At 43.7% G+C, this 21518-nt stretch overlaps 1 protein-coding gene across 2 annotated transcripts in view; it reads left to right on the plus strand.

Moving 5' to 3' along the window:
* The first annotated feature begins 1510 nt into the window (after positions 1 to 1510).
* Positions 1511 to 21518, plus strand: part of DTX3 (deltex E3 ubiquitin ligase 3) — a 125814-nt gene continuing 105806 nt past the window's right edge. Inside the window, exon 1 of one of the 2 annotated variants that reach the window (XM_063427588.1) lies at positions 1511 to 1586. The gene's annotated coding sequence lies outside the window, so the exon portion shown is untranslated. Of the gene's footprint in view, positions 1587 to 1646; positions 1869 to 21518 lie in introns of those variants that run through there. The other variant, XM_063427579.1, reaches the window with a different exon arrangement.

The following is a 21518-nucleotide window of genomic DNA, read 5'->3' on the forward strand; positions in this document are numbered from 1 at the left end:
TAGTAGAGCCCAATAAGATCCTCAGTAGCATGGTACATTACATTGTCTGGTATTTGGCACAAAGCTTACACTTTGTGATCAGTAACAAACAAACAGAAACATTTGGCCCATCTAGTCTGCCTAATTTTCTAAATATTTTCATTAGTCCCTGGCCTTATCTTAAGTCTAAGATAGCCCTATCCTAGTGATGGCTAATCTTGACACCATAAATTGTTTCTGGACTACATTTCCCATGATGTTCAGCTAGCTTTTAGAGTCTAAAAGCTAGCTGAGCATCATGGGAAATGTAGTGCAGAAACAATTTATGGTGTCAAGGTTAGCAATCACTGCTCTATCCCATGCATGCTTAAACTCCCTCACTGTGTTAACCTCTACCACTTCAGCTGGAAGGCTATTCCATGCATCCACAACCCTCTCAGTAAAGTAATACTTCCTATTATTCCCGATATTATTTTTAAACCTTTGCCCCTCTAATTTAAGACTATGTCCTCTTGTTGTGGTAGTTTTTCTTCTTTTAAATATAGTCTCCTCCTTTACTGTGTTGATTCCCTTTATGTATTTAAATGTCTCTATCATATCCCCCCTGTCTCGTCTTTCCTCCAAGCTATACATGTTAAGATCCTTTAACTTTTCCTGGTAAGTTTTATCCTGCAATCCATGAACCAGTTTAGTAAACAGATAAGGGTACAGTAGGGGCAACACCATTTTTTTTTTAAATTTAAAATATATAAAAACATTGTTTTACTTATGAGTGAAATCATGTGCACAGTTCCTTCCTATATTGCTGTCTGGCCTGTTACAGGTCCTGATGGGTGACCCATTAGCTGTGCTCTATGGGTGTGTAGCTCACCTTGTATGGACCGCTGATAACCTTTACTGCTGTAATTGCAATAAATAAGCTATTTTGATCATTAACTTTGTATATTAATATATGATTCATAGATCACTAACAGATATACTTAGCACTTTACAGGTTACATTACACTAGAGTGGGTACAGTTTTGGTGTCAATATAATACGGAGTACAGTCCCATATAAATATATCTTGCTATGGGTCGATGCTCCGCAGAGCTTACAATAATTACATAAATGGAAGTCCTGAAGCTACATCTAGGAATAGGAATTATCGTTTGATGGCTCTGTTTCAATTATTAAATAGAGGTCTCCAGATACATACTGATAATTTGCATTAATCATAGAACTGCGCTGCAGAATATGTTGGCACCATATAAAAAATTAATCACACTAAACGGTAACCTAGGAAGAAAATTACCCAGCATTGTTGCAGACAAACATCTTATCTCTCCAGAGACAGTATGAGATGTAGCAGGATTCACCCTTTTGTCTAATCATCTGCTACCCAATTCCCATGCATCCCAATGAAGGTATATCTATTGGTTATGATCCCTGAAGAAAGACAGACGGAGGAGGGAATGTCAAAATCACCTACACCTTCTTATCACCACGACCAATTCTTTACAGTTTTTTTTTTTTCCAGGCTCCTTTGCTGTTGCTATGGCTATGACCATCATTCCTGCAACGAAACACCCATGTGACCTGCTCTATTATGGCTGCTCAGATGGGAGGTATGTAATCTTACAGAATATTTCACCAGCTACCTTGACACTGGCTTTTAATACGGGGAATATCATTGGGATATGTGGCTCGGAGCATTCTTGGAGCTGATTAACCACCCAGTGTCTGATTGAAATAGGCACCTGGGGTCAAAGGCATGGAGGGGGAGTACGTTGTCCCAGGATTTGGAAATATATGGGCATAGTGGCTGGATACCGTGCACATCGTTACATCCAGGGCATTCTGATCGTTCCAGGCCTGGAGACAGCTGTCTCATTCATGCAGCGATCAGGGTGTGTATCCTTTTTTTTTTTTTTTTCGTTATTTAACAGCTGGCCTTAGCAAAAGGATAAAAACTGACACTTAATTGGGCACAATGTGTAAGGATGCGAGAAGGAATGTATGATTCCAGGAGATAAAAAATATTATATTTATATCTATGACATACCATAGAACATACTTGAAAACGAGGGAAAGCTAAATGTATATTTAATAATTATGATATACAAATAAATAAATAATAATATTAAATTTATATATATACACACACACACACACACAGAAAGAGAGAGCTTGTTTCTGCTAAATCATTCATCTCGTGTAAACATTAGTCTGTATTGAGCACTTATAAAGGAAACGATATCTTGCAGGGAATGAGAACAGGGGTGGAATTGCAGGCTGCCAGCTGGATTCTGAAGGACAGTTTATGGATCAGTGCATTAAAAACATTGTCCATTTTCAGGAGCTTGTCAGGAGTGACGGTGTCACCAATGTTCCCCAAACTGTGATTTGACAGACAGTTAGATAGACAGACAGACAGAAACACAAGATTTAGTCCCAAATATACACATACACATATAAATAGGTACATCTACACAAACATACACACACAAAAGGACACACACACAAACACATTTGGATCTTGTGCATTTTAATGTATATTTCTGTTCTTTTTAAATGATGTGCATTTCCAACTGATGTGTAATATGATAATGATAGCAGTGATGATTGAAACATTTGATTGTATTCATGTTCTATAATCTGCACAACACTTTGATTTTGGTAGCTTTTTTTGTACACTGCAACAGTTTTCCTGCCCAGGCAGCGTGTCCTTGCTTTCTTTGTGTGCGTGCCATTGTGTTGACATTAACTCTTTGTCTGCTAGATAATGGCAACTTTTCTGTATACTTACTATATTCTCCATGAAAATAAACGTGTTGAATGTGTAATGTGTTTTAAAGAACATGAGACTAACTTTTTTAGTTAATACCTTTCAATATGTGGTCAGTAATTCTTACATTTTTTATTTCAAAGTTTTGGTGTCATTTCCATTTGGGGGTTTAATAGCCCATAAATAATTTTTTTGTAAAATAGTGGTATAACATTATGTTCATTTCTGCCACAGTAACAAGGAATCTGTTGGGTGCTGAAGAGGTTAGATGCAGGAATGAAATATGTATGCATGGCAGAATTTGTTTTGTACTGTACATCATCATATGGAGTTATATTTACAATATTGCTGAAATTACAGCAGCAGATTAATTAGCAACTAAATATAGTTTTGTTCATTGTAATTTCAAGAAGCAAATTGTATTTTCGTAATTTTAAGGAGTAAAGTGTATCTCCAGACTATTCACAAACATGATAGGTGCATAGTCGTACCCTTGGGCATTAAGAATAAAAAACCCATACATACCCAATAATGCATGGACACCAATATGTTGTGTAAAAGTATGTCCACTGCTTTTAATATAATATAATATAAAATGTTATTACAAAAAGTTATTGTCAAACAAACCCTATGACACAGTATATAACTAGCCCCCTACAACATTACAATGACAATGACCCCAAAATTAACAACATAACAATATAACATAAATAACATCATGAAACATAATAAAGTGCAAACAACTTGCCCAAATGATCCAATGTAGGGGTATACCGAGATACCACTACACCCCCAGGTTCTGAGCCACAGGCCAGCTCGAAACCTATCATTCCAACTTTTAAACCACATACCAACTTTTAAAACACATAATTCAATCCATAATAACAACCCATTCCACCCCCCAACGTACCTATCCAGCCCCCTCGCCGCAGCTCAGACCTCGACCCCTTAAGATGTCTGAGCACCGCCACCCACAATATACAATGTCCTGGCCAAACCTACTTGTATTCCCAAATTGAAATGGTGGAGACCAACCTCCGAAAGATGCAGCTCATCCATTAACCTGGCAACATTGATTCCAGCTCCAGGTGCCTAATCACCAGCCTGCCAACCCTTTATAAGAAAACCACCTAGCATGTCTCCAGAGAAATATTGCTGACCAAAGAACCACTGCCCCTGCCACTAAATCCCGCAATTGGTCCACATCCCTTTTCATTTAACCAACTCCTGCTTTTACACCTGTCCCACTTCATTACCTCCTGTGTGAAATAAACAAAATCTGGGGACCCCTACCTCATCCAAGCTGCTGAATACCTTGTGGCGAAACCGACCTCGCCACGTGTCCTTGGAGGGGGCTGTTTGCCCGCCTCTTGGCTTTAGACTATGGCCCCTGTTCTTTTTCCCTGCAGAAAGGCTGGTTTGTGCCTTTCTGCGGACTGTTAAAGCCATGCTACCCCAGATAGCTATGCCATGGAGCCCAGCCATATGCTGAAAGACTGTATGAAAGACTTTGGCTCCATGGCGATTGAACTGTATGTATGTGATCTGAGCGCCATCTGGTAATAATGTGCGCTCAGATCTAAGCTATCTGGGGATAGGTAGAATGTCTGTATTTTATGTAATAAATGTAAACTTGTGTATTTTATTGTATTTTTATGTCTTTTATTGTCCTTTGTCTGCCATGTGGCTAATGGAGTTTTGCCTCTGTCCTTGGAGATAATTGGATTACTTCTCAATTATCTCAAGAATAGAAGACTCTGTGGAACTGGTTTTGGGCAGAAAAGCCATGCTTCACTTGGTCACAAAGGACTTCGATCTATCTTTTGAACCAATGGATCAATTTGGATGATTTTGACATATGTTTGTATTTGGAGTATGCTGCTTATGAAAATGTATGTTTTATGTTTGTGACATGTATATTTTAGAAATGTTAAATATTGTGTAAAAACTGCATTCCTCTGCCTGTGATAATGAGATTACCCATTGTGTTCAGTAATCATATCACAGGCAAAGGGGAGGATTTTGTGTGGGAGTGTCTGTGTGTATTGTACGGATTGATTGGTTGTTCTGTAATACCCTGTGGGCTGTACTGTGGTTGTGGATTGGGAATAAAAGAGCCTGTATGTGCCAGGACAGTGAGATTCTGCTTAACCCTCAAAACAAAGTGTCGTCTCGTTATTGGGGGAATTGGATTGTATGCTGACTGCCAGGAGTGTAAACCTTTCATATGTTTTTTCCTGTTCAGCTGTTTCCAGGATTCGTGTAGTTTGCAGTTCGGGAGATTGGTGCTTACAGTAGCTGCCTGTGCATATGGAAAGGGGAATATCGCCTAAACGGTTTTTAACCTCTGGTGAGCAAAACGGTCCGTTACACACCTATCGCCACAAATCTTTCTACCAGAAACCCCTAAAACCCAAGCCACACCAATGTAACCTGGTCTACCAGAAAGCCCAGCTGCTGACCTTGGAACCTAATTGCCAGCGGCGTACATACTGCGGTTGCAGGTGTCGCAGCTGCGACCGGGCCCGGGACCCCAGGGGCCCCGGCCGCCCTGCGGACCCCTGCAACCGGGTACCAGGCCAGCTGCCACATTTTGCGGCCCCGGCCCGCGTGGCAAACCGCCGGGGCTGCATATGGAGGGGTCCATTGGGTGGCCCATGCTGTCAGGGCCACCCGATGGATATGGATTGTAGGGGGGCCCAGTCTGCGCTGGGCACTTTAAGAGCGCGACCGGGCCCCCTGTGATTACATCAGAGCTGGGAGGAAGTGATTCCATGGTCACTAATCCCAGCATACTGAGAGCCCGCGCGGGAGGAAGGAGGAGGAGGAGGGAGTCAGAGTGGGAACTCTGACTCCCATCAGGCTGAGCCCCCACTGGAACCCAGGGAAAATCACAAGGTAGGAAACATTTTGTGTATGTGTGTGTGTTTCTCTGTATGTATGTGTGTGTGTCTCTGTATGTGTGTGTGTATGTGTCTATGTAAATGTGTATCTCTGTATGTGTGTGTGTGTGTCTGTGTGTGTGTCTGTCACTGTATGTGTATGTGTGTGTGTCTCTGTATGTGTGCGTCTGTGTCTCTGTATGTGTGTCTGTGTCTCTCTGTATATGTATGTGTCTCTGTATATTTCTCTGTATGTGTGTGTGTGTCTCTGTGTGTTTATGTCTCTGTTTTTGTGTGTGTATGTCTGTATGTGTATGTGTGTCTCTGTATGTGTGTGTCTGTCTCTCGGTATGTGTGTCTGTGTCTCTGTATGTGTGTCTGTGTCTCTGTATGTGTATGTGTGTCTGTGTCTCTGTATGTGTGTGTGTCTCTGTATGTACGTGTGTGTCTCTGTATCTGTGTGTGTCTATGTATGCAGTGGCGTACACACAATCCATGGGGCCCAGTATGTATGTGTGTGTGTCTCTGTATGTGTGTGTGTCTGTCGGTCGAGGGGTGTATGTATGTGTGTGTGTGTCTGTGTGTCTGTGTGTCTGTCTGTCTGTATGTTTGTGTGTAAATGACCCACCTACCATGCAACCAACCCTAATGAAGCAAAAAAAAAAAACTCACGTAAATAACAATACTTCATATTAAGAAAGGTTTTTTTTTTGTTTTTTTTTAGCTCGTTATTTATTTATTGGCCCATGGCCATGCGATAAAGCAAACGATAAAACAAACTGCTGATTAACCACAAGAACACCCGGTATATTGTGAGTATAACTTTTTTATGCCTCAACTGCTCAACCCACAATTAAAGTGCCACCACCAATGGAAACAACTCGAGGAATGCTAGTTTGCGGACGAGTGGGCTTATTTTCTACTCTGCAGGCCAACCCTCTCTGCACACCACTGATCTCCAAAATAAGTCCCACAGCCCACACTCCCTGAAGCATCAATAAAGATGCTCCTAAGGAAAAACAGCCAGCTCCGCAGGAGAAACCGCCTTTTTCTGAAAAACACCGTCCTAATAAAGAAATGGTTCCCATACTCCCACAACTGCCTCCATAGAAGCAGTGACCCTGAATAAAGTGATGAGCAGACTCTTTCCCACAAGTAGCCTTAGCCAAAAACCTTTTAAAATTTGCCCCATCAGGATAACCCAAAGTTAAGATGGCCAATCAAAGATTGTAATTGCCTCAATGTCACCTTCCTGGCCTCTTTTACCTCTGCCACAACCTACCGCAATGCAATCACTTTGTCTATAGGAAGCCTATTCCCACCCCTCTCCGAGTCGATCTCCAACCCTAGGAAGTAAGACATGTTGCTAGGCCCTCCATTTTGCCAGCCGTCAATATTAGACCAAACAAATGGGCTACCCATTTCAGCGTTCTCATCATGTATAGGAAAGAATCTAAATCAGAAGGGCCCACACAAATATAATCATCCAGGTAGTGAACAATAAATTGACTACCAGCTTCCTCTCTAACTACCCATTCCACAAAGTGCTAAATAATTCCAAGTAAGCACATGAGATGGAGCAACTCATCGATAGTGTTAGGGTAGAAATTTTTCCACCGGGATTATTCACGACTGCAGAACATCCTTGGAACTCCAACCAGCACAAACACACCTACGAGCAGCTCGGGAGAAATGACTGACACACAACACAGTCTCAAATCATATCTCGGAATTTATTGGCTTCAGTCAGGGTTTTTATAAAAAACAGAAGATGATTACGTCATATTACACAGAGTCAGCAATTCAGCAAATATTTTGGAGCATTGACAGAAAAATTAGTTCATGGTCGCAAGGTAGACATGTCGTTGCCAAAGCTCAATAAAACTTGATAATATGGCAGATAACTACTTTCTAAAAATATAATTATAGACATGGTTTCATAACATATTTGATCATCTTGCAGAATTTATATTTCTGTTACTTCCTCAAAGTGATGGACATATTCTACCCCTTTTAGAGAACATCTCTAAGCAACAGAACACTTGAATTAACAAATAAATCATACTTATTATTTTATTCTTATTATTGTATTCTGTCTTTATAAACGATGTTAACAGCTTTAAGCAATGCACTAGAAAAATAGAATCAGATTGAAAATGGCTAATGCTTATGAAATGGCGGCTGACTTAAATGGCAGCTGATTGTAACATCATATCTAACAGTCCCTTATTTTATTCTGTGTAAGAATAACTAGCCATTCAAGGAATATGATTAGTAGATTTTGAGTACAACAGAGGGTGGAATAGGGAAGGGGACTTCAACATTAGTACCAGGTTTGATAGGTCTCATTTCTACATAAGGGCAGCATCCTAATTTATGCATTAAAAGCAAAATAAATGTAAAAATGATAACAATCACATATATAGATATAATTTTTTTTTTTTTAAAGAATGCCGTACAAAACATTTTTTCCAACATTTCTAAGTATTTCCCCTATGCCAAAGGCCACATATAACCCCCCAAATAAACCAGTAAAATGAAAATGATCGTGTTCCTCAGGCAGCCTAGCCTGCACTTCATGTAATGCTTATTGCTATTGCACAAGTAAAGAGTCAAAGAAGACTGCCATCCTCAATATGCCAGAAACAGTATAGTGACAAATTATGAATATCTTGATATATGCAATAAAAACACAGTACCCGATAATTAGTTGCCTTTAAACTTACTCATCCTGCTATGGTCATTTCAATCTACTTCTGAATAAATCCCTTTTGACCATTCACCCTAAGGTGATAACCCACCTTTACCTGTTTTCTTAATGATCATTGAATAGGGAAAAACAGTTTCTTATAATACTACTTGGACCACAACAAACACACGTCCACACTTAACTCTTCATGCACACAAAGTCACACAGGGGGCAAACATGGCTGATATAAGAATAACATGGCGGCTGAGGAGCTAAGACACTTTTTCATCTTTTTTTTTTTTTTAATTCTTTATTTTTATTGTGCAGGTAGGTACAAGCATTTTCAATACGCCACAACAGCGTTCACTTGCATATGCATTCAGTTTAGGCAGTGGCATGAGGTCTTTGCACATTTTTAATATATATAACCAAGCTTAACATTACGCGTATATGAGTTATCTATTTAAGACTTCTGTCCAGGCTTAACTGAACGTTGCGAAAGAGAAAACGGTTTGTCAAGCTAGCTTTAAGGTGTAGGTAGCTTGACAACAAAGAGCAAGACATAAAAGCGGTGTCAACATTAGGGGTATGCTTTGCTGTGTAGAGTGTCCACCCCATGTTGGGCCAGTGCAGCTAGTCAAGCGCCCTTGTCGGGATGCCGGGCGATCCGTCTGTTTGCAGTGCGGTCTGCCATAGTGGAATGAGCGGATTGATGACTTTGGTGGGAAATGCAGTCCCATTAGGTGTCCGTGCAGGGAAACAATTTTCCACCCAGGGGCATTTGCTGTCCAGCCTGATGCCTGTCTTGTACAGGGGGAGAGTCCCAGGATGGTGACTTTAGGTTGTCAGGCAGTTTGTTTCTGCCCCTCTGCGGTGAGTTAAGCGGCACAGTAGAGTAATTGAAGGCCTTAAAGCATTGTCCCATGGTGCGATTAGTACCCTCTGATGTTGTGGGTAGTAGTGCTGCACCTCCCTGGCTTGTGGTACCTTGGTACTTATTCGCCGGTTCCTGCTCGTTCAGGGTCTGCAGTCTGCCTGTGTAGCATCAGGAGAGGGGGATGCGTCCGGCAGAGTTGCCTGCCACGTGGTCTCCGCCATTTTGGAAGCGGACCCTCGACAAGTTTGTGGCACTCCGGTGGGTCACAGGGTGGGGACTGGGACCACCCCCACCGGCCCAGAGGGGGGGGGGACAGGGCTGGACCCGCCTAGCTTCTCGGTTCTGCCGTACCTCTGGTGGGCAGGATAGCTGGGCAGCGGCTGTCCACCCCGCTCACTGCCCGAGCGGTCTCCATCTTGGCTGACAGGGATCGCCCCACCGAGGGACTAAAACCTCACGGCAAGCCTCTCCCCGGTACCAGGGTCGCCTCTTGTGCTGTGGCACAGCTGCCAGTTGCTGGGTAAGAATTTTGCCGGTTTCTAAGGGCTAAAACTGGGTAGCTTGTCGGGAGCTATTCCTCTGTGCGTCCGCTCGGCATGATGGTCCGGCCCCGCCCCGACACTTTTTCTTCTTAACAGATCCTGTTAATGAATCAATTAATAAATTGTTCCCTGACCAGATGGAATTTGTTGCATAGCGATCCATGTGTTCATTAATTTCTGTTTATGTGAGTCATCATACATTGCATTATTCAGGGTTTCCATGTCTTTTAAATTAGGGAATTCTTCACCTTCCAACAAAGGCATTATGCAGCTAGTGCCAATACACACCTAATGAGAAGAAAGAAAACAGACACATACAATAACAAACAAAGCCACAATCAGACCAGGCACCAGTTTTGCTCCAAGTGAACTAAGCAATCTTTTAAGATATAGTGGATTCCATTTATCGTTAACCTGACATTTTTTTCCATTTTTTATTTTTATTTTATCTAGTTCATTTCTATGTCACCAGTTCTGTCTTTAATAAATACACAACATTGCTCCTTAATTAAAACACACTCTCCACCTTTTTTGTGTCTGGCAATAGAGTTGACAACTGCTGCTCTAGAATGATACCAGTATACTACAGAAATGCACAATAGCATAAACAATATAGCAAGACATACAATAAACATCCAAACCTTTCCTCCAGATAGGAAGAGTTCATCACAAAAATAATTTTCTTCTTGTTTCCAGTTTTTTCATAAATTGGCTGCATGGTTTGGCGAGTGGCCTCTTGGCACTTCTCACCTTTCCTGCACAGGTTAGTCAGTTGGGATTATTGTGCCCGGTGGAAAACTAACTTGTTGATTTCCTTGGTACTGGGGCAAGCTTTAAATGGCTACAATGAATCCAAGAAGCAATCTCAGCTACCTTGACAGCTGTTGGTTACAAGCAAGACTTGATATGGGCCCTTCCAACAAGGTTGGAGAGCTTTCTTTCGTTTGAAACTTTTGACCTATAGGTAGTCTCCCAGTTGGATTTGATGAATGGGTTCATTGTCTTCGGTGTTCGTGCGCACGGCTTGTACCTGTGCTGTGAGACACCTAAAGGATTTCATTAGAGTCTTACAATAAACGCTAATCGTGTCATCTATCATAGCATGATCATGCACTAATATTTCTAGAGAATTAGCAGTAAGCATAGGACGTCCTATTATTAACTTGTGAGGTTTTACGTTTCTCATAGATATGAATGCTAAGGGTGAAGCCTCTGGTAAAATGTACATATATATATATATAAATATAGAAATAATGAAATAAGGCTTGCACTCACGGTCTTTTAAAGATAAAAGGTTTCTTCTTTATTCCAAAAGTTAAAACATGTAATTTGTCATCAACGTTTCAGCCATCGTCCGTGGCTTTCATCAGGATCAGTTCAGCATCTTGCTGAACTGATCCTGATGAAAGCCACGGACGATGGCTGAAACGTTGATGACAAATTACATGTTTTAACTTTTGGAATAAAGAAGAAAAAGACCGTGAGTGCAAGCCTTATTTCATTATTTCTATAATTTTTGGCTATGGCTATATTGCACCCGGCAATGTTTTGCATTTGAAAGTGTGTGTGCAGGGTACCAGAGGAAGCTATATATATATATTTATATACGTCCCAGGTCCCAGCACTCAATGCTCCCGGTCTTTTAATGCTCCGGTGCTGTCTCCAACCAAATTGTATACGATACCAGTAGAGAGCACTCAGGAGTCTTTCAAGGTAAATTTAATCTGTTGCTTTATTGAGCAATTACAAATTCACACAATGTTCCAGTCGACGTTTCAGTCTGTTAAAGACTTTGAAAAAAGGTCTTGAAAAAAGTATTTTACAGACTGAAACGTCGACTGGAACGTTGTGTGAATTTGTAATTGCTCAATAAAGCAACAGATGAAATTTACCTTGAAAGACTCCTGAGTGCTCTCTACTGGTATCGTATATATATACAGTGGCGTACTAAGGGGGGGCGGAGGGGGCGGTCCGCCCCGGGTGCCACCAGGGTGGGGGTGCCATGACCCTGGTCTGGGAGCAGGAGGGGGCTGTGTGAGCTGTGGCAGCACAGTACCCCCCGCATGGTAGTTAGGGGGCCGTGCGGCCAGAACAGCTCACACACACAAAGAGCTGCTGAACTGGCCGCACGGAGGAAAAGTGGGGGCGGAGCTAACACAAATCGGGGGCGGAGCCAACCCGGCAGCGGGGGCGGGGCTTAATACGGCCCTTACCGGTTACTGCTGCACATGGAGGTGCAGCAAGATGCAATCCCTGCTTCTCCACAGGCTTCAGGGAAGGACTTCAGGGAATCCAGTCCTCCTTCAGCCCATTGTCTGTAAGTAAGAGTGTGTGTTTGTGTGTGTGTGACTGTGTGTGTGTGTGTCTCTGTGTGTGTGTGTGTGTCTATGTGTGTGTGTGTGTCTCTGTGTGTGTCTGTGTGTGTGTGACTGTGTGTGTGTTTGTGTGTGACTGTGTGTCTGTGTGTGAGACTGTTTGTGTGTGACTGTGTGCATGTGTGTGTAAAACTGCCTGTAACTGTGTGTGCGTTTGTGTAACTGCCTGTAACTGTGTGTATTTGTGTGTGACTGCATGCCTGTAACTTTGTGTGTGTGTGACTGTAAGTGTGTGTGACTCTCTGCCTGTGACTGTGTGTGCGCGTGACTGTATATGTGACTGTCTGCCTGTAACTGTGTGCGTGACTGTCTGGCTATGACTGTGTGTGACTACCTGTAACTGACTGTGTGTGTGTGTGTAACTGTCTGCCTATAACTGTGTGTGTGACTGCATGTGACTATGTATGTCTGACTGTCTGCCTGTGACTGTTTGATGTTGCCTGTAACCGTGTGTGTGTCTATCTGCATAGGCATGCGCACGGGGTGTGCCTGGGCACACCCTAATGCCTGCGGCACGCGCTATGTGCCTCCCTCCGTGGGCCGGTGAGGGAGATCAAAGATCTCCCTCACCGGCCCACACCAGCATGGAGGGTGGCAGGAGAGGACCCAGGGAGCTCTAGCCAGCAGCTCCGCCATGTTCCTCTCGCAAGATCTGAGCGTTGCCACGGCAACGCTCAGATCTTGCGAGAGTGAACTCTAGCCCCGCAAGCTGCGGGGCTAAAGTTCACTCACCACTGGACCACCAGGGATGGCAGCAGCACTGTCCCCCCTCCCTACATAAGGTAAGAAGGGAGGGGGGATATTAACTAAATGGCCCACCCACCTACACACAAACAGCACCCACACACACACTAACAGCACCCTCACACATACACTAACAGCACCCTCACACACACAGCACCCTTACACACACACACACACACACACACTAACAGCGCCCTCACGCACACACACACCACCCTCACAAACACACACAGCACCCTTACACACACACTGCCTGCACACACACAACGTGCTTTCACACACAACGCCCACACACACAGTGCCCACACACACAGTGCCTTCACACACACAGCGCCCACACACACACACACACACACACACACAGTAGTGTGTGTGTGTGTGTATGTATATGTATGTGTGTGTATGTATGTGTATATATATATATATATATATATAATAAGCAGCGTGTGTTTGTGCTTCAAGGTGCACATCCTTATGCAATGGGCTGCGCACGCCTCTGACTATCTGTCTGTGACTGTGTGCATGTGACTGTCTGCTGCTGCCTTTAACTGTGTGTGTGTGTGTATGTGTCAATGTATATGTGACTGTCTGCCTGTAACTGTGTGCATGACTGTCTGTGACTGTATGTGTGACTGTCTGCATGTGACTGTGTGCGTGAGACTGTCTGCCTGTAACTGTGTGTGACTGTATGCCTGTAACTGTGTGTGTGACTGCCTGCCTGTAAATGTGTGTGTGCGGCTGCAGGGATTTTGTAGAAGGGGCAGGGGTTTTGTATTTGTATTGTATCCAAGCAATGGATCCGCCCCGGGTGCCAAATGCTCTAGGTACGCCCCTGTATATATATATATATATATATATATATATATAAAATAATAATAAGGGAAAAGCCTCTGGTCCGGGCATATGGGTTTCTGCACATATGGGGTGGGTAGCAGCATTGTAACATGGCTGTGTGATACAAAAGTAAATACAAACATACAAAAGTAAGCCCTGTGCTAAAACTCCCATCACTCCTAAGCAGAAGCAATGACTATAGTACACATCAACCTCAGTACATATAACAAAACCAAAGAAAAAAAAATTACTTGCACACTATTCCAAATCTCTATGCACAATTAAATCCTTGTATGTTTGTTTTTTTCTTTTCTTTCTTTCTTTAATATTTAAATGATCACTATATGGTCAGGAACATAAACATGTATTCCTGACCCTAAAGTGTTAAAACCACCATCTAGTTGGGACCCTCATGCCTCCATAAATATAGAAAAATCTTACTCTATTCAAGCCTGAAACTGTAGATCTGCATGCCTCAGAAAAACAAGCTGTCTGCTGACATCATCAGAAGTGGTGGCCTGATCCAATCACAATGTTTCCCCATAAGATTGGCTGAGACTGACAAGGAGGTAGATCAGGGGCAGAGCCAGCATGATTCAAACACAGCTCTGGCCAATCAGCATCTCCTCATAGAGATGAATTGAATCAATGAATCTCTATGAGGAAAGTTCAGTGTCTGCATGCAGAGAGAGGAGATACTGAATGTTTGGATATATTTTAGGCAGCCATGACCCAGGAAGGATCTCTAACAGCCATCTGAGGAGTGGCCAGTGAAGTTATCACTGGGATGTAATGTAAACACTGCATTTTCTCTGAAAAGACAGTGTTTACAGCAAAAAGCCTGAAGGTAATGCTTCTCCCAACCAGAACAAATTCAATAAGCTATAGTTGTTCGGGTGTCCCTTTAAGTGTAAGTTCACCTGCCATGTAAAGGCACCTCTTGGGTGAATCCTACACTATTAATTCAACTCGCTGGGGCTGGGTACACCTTTTTGGGGGTTATATTCATCAACACTAGTGATAACTGCATCTTGGGGCTTGGAATAGCAAAATGCATTCTCCAGCACTTGCAACGCTTTTGCAGATGTTTAGCCATGACAGAGGTACAGGAGCTTTTGTCAATGACAGAGGGAGTGCAATTGTGTTGCCCTTTGCTGGAATTGGGATGTTTTTTGTACCTTTCCTTGTCTAGTGTTGAAAAGCTGGAAGCTCTTTTTCAGTAATCGGTGCCTAAAGATGCAATAGTAGAAAATGTTGTTTCCCAGTCAGTCAAGATAGATTCTCCTACATTGTTTGATCCAAATACTGATCCCAGAGATACAGCACTTGTACATTCACAGATTGACATAGCAGTGATAGCCTTACTGTTAACAAATGATACAATACAGTCAGGTCCATAAATATTGGGACCTCGACACAATTCTAATCTTTTTGGCTCTATGCACCACCACAATGGAATGAAATGAACAAGATGTGCTTTAACTGCACACTCTCCGCTTTAATTTGAGGGTATTTACATCCAAATCAGGTAAACGGTGTAGGAATTACAACAGTTTGTATATATAGATGTCCCAATATTTATGGACCTGACTGTACATCTGCCCAAATGAAATGAGCCCTTTCTTGAATGGACACAGTTCCCCAATTGATGTCATGCCACTTAGTAACACAATTCAAAAGAAACCTATAAACAGAGGTGTTTACACGACCATCTTGCTGCACACCTGATCAATCCAAAGGGGTATCTTGGCAATAAAAGCACACTGAGAACATTATTTTTAATAACTCTAAATTCCAGTCCTAGGCCTAATCCAAGGATGACTCCCTATCTGAGCATTCCTCTTCAGGATATTTGTGCTTCCAGGAAATTCCTGAACTCCTGAACTGATCTGGGTGACTTTTGGATATGTTGGTCACCCAGATCATGGCTATCAGGGGATTTTTTTCTGTTTCAAGCTATATTTGGGGTTTTATAAAATTGTATGTTTTCTGTGCCTGGAGATAATTGGCTAAATTACATCTGTTTGTAAGTGAAACCAGTTTTTTTTCATGCAGGCTCTGTCAATCATAGCCAGGGGAGGTGTGGCTAGGGCTGCATAAACAGAAACAAAGTGATTTTACTCCTAAATGACAGTGAATTGGCAGTGAAATTGCAGGGGAATGATCTATACACTAAAACTGCTTTATTTAGCTAAAGTAATTTAGGTGACTATAGTGTTCCTTTAATGCAAACAAAACAACAGTTGACACCTATAGCAAAGTAGCCAAAGTTAGGAAAATGCAAAAAGTAGCAGGTTATACTGCATAATGGATACGTGTCTTACCCCGCTTGAAGAACTTCCAGATTCTCTCCTACAACCAGGGCAATTGTGCTTGAACTTACAGCTGGTGCCCCACTTGCATTGGCTACCACTGAGTAGCAAGAAAAACGTATGTCTAGATAACAGAACAACGGGGGGCATTATACCGGTGACCTCGCCAATTACAATCGCAAGGATGCAAAATGCCTGCAACCAATTACCAAAAAGACTTAGGTATCTTCTCATTTCTCACTTCCTTTGCATCCTTTTTATCATCTTCCTTCATGTCAATTAATTCCTCGAAGGTCAAAAGAGAATATTCCCCAAACTCCCCCTTCCAAGTTTTTTCTTACATCTTCTGTTTTAAATTGACCGCCAGAACCCCCTGAAAAGGATACATAAGCATTCTGTCTGGCCGCACTAGGAATGCAACCAGACAGTTCAGGTCGCTCACTATCCACCTCAGAAGTGACCTACACACCCGATGCTGCCACCACGTCACCCCCAAGACTCCATTAAATCCCCCCGAGCTAGAGTAGCAGTGCCCCTGATATAGATTCTTTTAAGCAAACAAATAAGTTTGAATGACTATCTGTTCCTGTCCAAATTTGAAATGATTAAATTGCGTATACGCAGAAGTAAATTCACACTGACACACGGAGTTCAGGTTAAAAGAACTTCGAGAAAATGTAATGGCATCTGGTTAAAAAGCAGGCTCGCAGACCCTTATAAGAGCAATATTACATCATCATAGAATATCAAGATAACAACAAATAAACATCATTAATTGGGTTAGGTGTTAAGTGGCTATGTCAATACCCACCCATCAATATTATTAATTGGCTTAAGTACTAAGTGGCCGGCTAAATGTCCTCCCACCGAGAGGTGGCGTCATCTTGGACACGGGAGTGGACACGATGGCTCAGACGCCATCTTGCTAGCACGAGGCTTCACTCGATGGGAGGGGGGCTTCAGGCGCCATTTTGAGTAGTTAGTGCTGTTAGATTCGAGGTCAGGTTCAAGGCTTTTTTAGTGAATGGACATTTCATTAGTACAGTTCTCATGATCTAACTATGGCATACAATGTTTCATACTACAGGAACTTGACAATTCCGGTGTTGCTCATATCCTTCTATAACAGTCCCCCCTATGAAATGTTAGGCACTAAAAAGATAAACTTTATTTGTTAATACCAGAAGACGTGTTAGCCCAAAGGCACAGAAACCCCATGACCGCTAGCTAGGTGTTATTGCAAAGTGCAATTCTGTCCCTTCCTGTCCCTAATAGGCTGCAGCTCATCTGTCAATACGGTCAGGAACTTTCTTCACTCCCGTAGTGCCCCTACGGACCCACCCGTAAGTCCCACTACCACGTGGTGCTGGAGACAGCAATGCCTGCTTGAATCCACCCGCCACAAAAATAAAAACTGGAACACTACCAGCATCAGCGCTCGAGGCTGAAGTGTCCTGTCCTCTGCAAGCAGAGAAAATAAGTGTCCAATGAGGCTAGCTAAGCTGTCAAAGCGACACTATGGGGAATCCCCAGGAAGCAGTGAGTCTACACCCCTCCACAGATTCCCCCCTCCTCTTTTTCCTTACTGCCGCAGCTACCCGGCACCTAAGAGAGGTAAACAGGCAAAAGAAGACCCCCAGGAAAACTTCCACAGGTCCACCCCCCTTTTTCCTTACAGCCACAGCCACGTGGCTCCTAAAAGGGGTAAACAGGCAAGCACTCTACCCGGGCACTAAGCTAAGGACAGACCAATACAAACACACCCAGGCAACAGATAGTCAAAATGCAGGTAAACAGGTGGGTAACAATAAGGCCCCGGGCAAGTTATTACCTGACTTTGATGTCCTCCCGGCAGCAGTCGCAGACACTGGGACGGGTCAATCAAAGGGGCTGGAACATACCGGCTAGGCTCTGCAGCAGTCTCTACCGTGTACTGGGAGGTGATCAGTCTCCTTTCCTTCCCCCAGGATTCCTCCGTCCAGCGTCTTCTAGGACGGCTGACCGGCCAAAGGCCATAACCCGGAGCCCCACGTTGGGCGCCAAATTGATATAGATTCTTTTAAGCAAACAAATAAGTTTGAATGACTATCTGTTCCTGTCCAAATTTGAGATGATTAATTGCGTATACGCAGAAGTAAATTCACACTGACACACGGAGTTCAGGTTAAAAGAACTTCGAGAAAATTTAATGGCATCTGGTTAAAAAGCGGTCTCGCAGACCCTTATAAGAGCAATATTACATCATTATAGAATATCAAGATAACAACAAATAAACATCATTAATTGGGTTAGGTGTTAAGTGGCTATGTCAATACCCACCCATCAATATTATTAATTGGCTTAAGTACTAAGTGGCCGGCTAAATGTCCTCCCACCGAGAGGTGGCGTCATCTTGGACACGGGAGTGGACACGATGGCTCAGACGCCATCTTGCTAGCACGAGGCTTCACTTGGTGGGAGGGGGGTTCAGGCGCCATTTTGAGTAGTTAGTGCTGTTAGATTCAAGGTCAGGTTCAAGGCTTTTTTAGTGAATGGACATTTCATTAGTACAGTTCTCATGATCTAACTATGGCATACAATGTTTCATACTACAGGAACTTGACAATTCCGGTGTTGCTCATATCCTTCTAGAAAATACATTCTCTTTCTAATATTCTAAATGCTGTTAGGAAAATCTGTCATATAATGAAGTTAATGGAGTTAATGGGAAATTTAATAAGGGTTTTAATAATTCTATAACACCCCCAACCTTGTGACCCTGTGTGTGGTACCCAAACTTGCCCAAAGCCTGACCTGTTTCCTGTCATTGTACCCTTCTAATTTAGAAAATATTTTAAACCTAGTAAATTCCCACCATGTAGTGCAGTATTCAACTCAGCACCTGAACCCCCAGTCGCTGAAAAATGCGGGGCTGCCTCTCATTGTCTTACTGTCCGGGAAGCTGCTGCTGCAGTTGCTGGCATGGATCCTGAAGCCAGGTTCCTAAATGAAACCGCTGGCGACCAACTCCCAGACCAGTCACTTCAGCTGCTAAAGGATTCCTGTTCTATTTCCTTGCCATGATAATCAATGTTCTGATCTGACACCTTTCATGTCTGTCTTAAGCCTCCTGCGGTCCTGAACAGCACCCCTGATGTCCTGGGGCCCTGCTGTGATTCCTTTGCTGGCTAGGCCCCTAAGGCATGCACTGTCTGCCATATAGTCTCTCAGCTCTGGTGTAATCAGTGATTTCAGCCGCCCCTGAACCCAGTCAGCTCCCTTCTGGGTTGCTCTCTTGGCTGCAAACATAGACTTCATGATGACCCTATCACTCCTGCTGCCAAAGGATTCCTGTTTCACATCCTTGCCATGATGATCAATGGATCTGCTATGTTCAGATCTGACACCTTTTACTGTCAGTATTAAGCCTCCTGTGGCCCTGAACAGCACCTCTGATGTCCTGGAGCCTTGCTTTGATTCATTAACTGCATAGGGCCATCAGACCTGCATTGTCTGCCATAAAGCCTCTAAGCCCTGCTGTCATCAGTGATTTCAGCTGCTCCTGAACCCAGGGGCGTATTAGCCGCGAGGCAAACAAGGCATTTGCCTTGGGCGGCATTTTCCAGGGGGCGGCAAAAAAGCCGCCCCCAAACGCCCAGGGCAAATGCCTTGTTAGCCTTGCGGCTAACTGACATGCCGGCTGGGCGGTCTGCTGGGCAGTGCTGGCGGGCGGGCGGCCGGCGAGGGAGCTCTTCCTCTGAGCTGTCTGCTCAGCTCCCTCGCGCGCCGCACAGTGAGGCTGGGAGCCGGAATATGACGTCATATTCCGGCTCCGCCTCCCAGCCTCACTGTGCGGCGCGCGAGGGAGCTAAGCAGACAACTCAGAGGAAGAGCTCCCTCGCCGGCCGCCCTCCAGCGCCGCCCAGCAATCACTGGACCACCAGGGAGAAATAGGACCCCCCCAGCATTCCCAAAGGTAAGGAGGCTGGGGGGGTAAATTAAAAAATAAAAATAAAAAATGTGTTAAATATGTGAGTGAGTGAGTATGTGTGTATGTGTTTATGTCTGTTAGTGTGTATGTCTGTTAGTGTGTGTGTGTGAGAGAATGTCTGTTAGTGTGTGTGTGTGAATGTCTGTGTGTGTGTTAGTGTGTGTGTGTGTATGTCTGTTAGTGTGTGTGTCTGTCTGTCTGTCTGTTAGTGTGTCTGTCTGTTAGTGTGTGTGTGTGTCTGTCTGTTAGTGTGTGTGTGTGTCTGTCTGTTAGTGTGTGTGTGTGTCTGTCTGTTAGTGTGTGTGTCTGTCTGTTAGTGTGTGTGTGTCTGTCTGTTAGTGTGTGTGTGTCTGTCTGTTAGTGTGTGTGTGTGTCTGTCTGTTAGTGTGTGTGTGTATGTCTGTTAGTGTGTGTGTGTGTGAATGTCTGTTAGTGTGTCTGTCTGTTAGTGTGAGTGTGTCTGTCTGTTAGTGTGTGTGTGTCTGTCTGTTAGTGTGTGTGTGTATGTCTGTTAGTGTGTGTGTATGTATGTCTGTTAGTGTGTGTCTGTTAGTGCGTGTGTGTGTGTATCTGCTAGTGAATGTGTGTCTGTTAGAGAGTGTGAGTGTGTCTGTTAGCGAGTCTGTGTTTCTGTTAGCTAGTGTATGCGTATCTGTAAGTGAATGTGTGTGTGTGTATTTAGAAGGCGGGGCGGGGCGGGGGAACGGTGGGGGTGGTGCGGGCGGGGGGAAGGGTTGGATGGGGGTGCCTAGGGCAGCACAAAACCAGGATACACCACTGCCTGAACCCAGTCAGCTCCATTCTCCTGGACTGATCTCTTGATCTCCTGATCTCCAGTATGGATGTAAACACAGACCCCTTTATGAAGCCCCACCAGCAGTGCTGGCAACAACAACAAGGTCAGTGAGAAAGCATTAGAATGGGAACATTTTAAGATGGCTGCCCTATCTGTATCAACCTGCCCATCCCAGATAGCTAGCCACTAACTCAGACCCGGACTGGGAAAAAAATTAGGCCCGGGCATTTTTCAATCAGAACGGCCCCCTAAGAAGGGGGCGGGGCCAGAGAAGGTGTGTTTTGTCATCACTAATGACAAGCATGCCTCCTCTCAAAGTGAGCATGTTAGTTCAATGCACAGAGCCCCGCTGAAGAGCTCTGGCATTAGAAAAAGGCCCTGTATTTGTTCTGCGCAGCGCAAGCAAATGTAATAACATGCTTGCGCTGTGTTTACTTTTAATTTGTCTCTGGTGTCTCCACAAGTGGGATACCAGCTGCCAAACGGGCCAGGAAAGCGTATCGTGCATGTGTTTGGAGCCTGCTTGTGGGATTGCGTGTGTGTAGAGTGTGGTGTGGTATTGTGTATAAGTCAATTTAATTTGTGTTTGTGGTGTAATATGTGTGGCTAGGGGCTGTAGAGAGTGTGTGTATAGGGGGCATAGTGTTATAGGGGATGTAGCAAGTGTGTGCATACGGGCTGTAGTGTGTGTGTGTGTGTGTGTGTGTATAGGTGATGTAGTGTGTGTAGGGGTTGTAGAGAGGGTGTGTTT

This window comes from Pelobates fuscus, chromosome 1 (genome assembly GCF_036172605.1).
Source record: "Pelobates fuscus isolate aPelFus1 chromosome 1, aPelFus1.pri, whole genome shotgun sequence".
NCBI classification, from domain to species: Eukaryota; Metazoa; Chordata; class Amphibia; order Anura; family Pelobatidae; genus Pelobates; species Pelobates fuscus.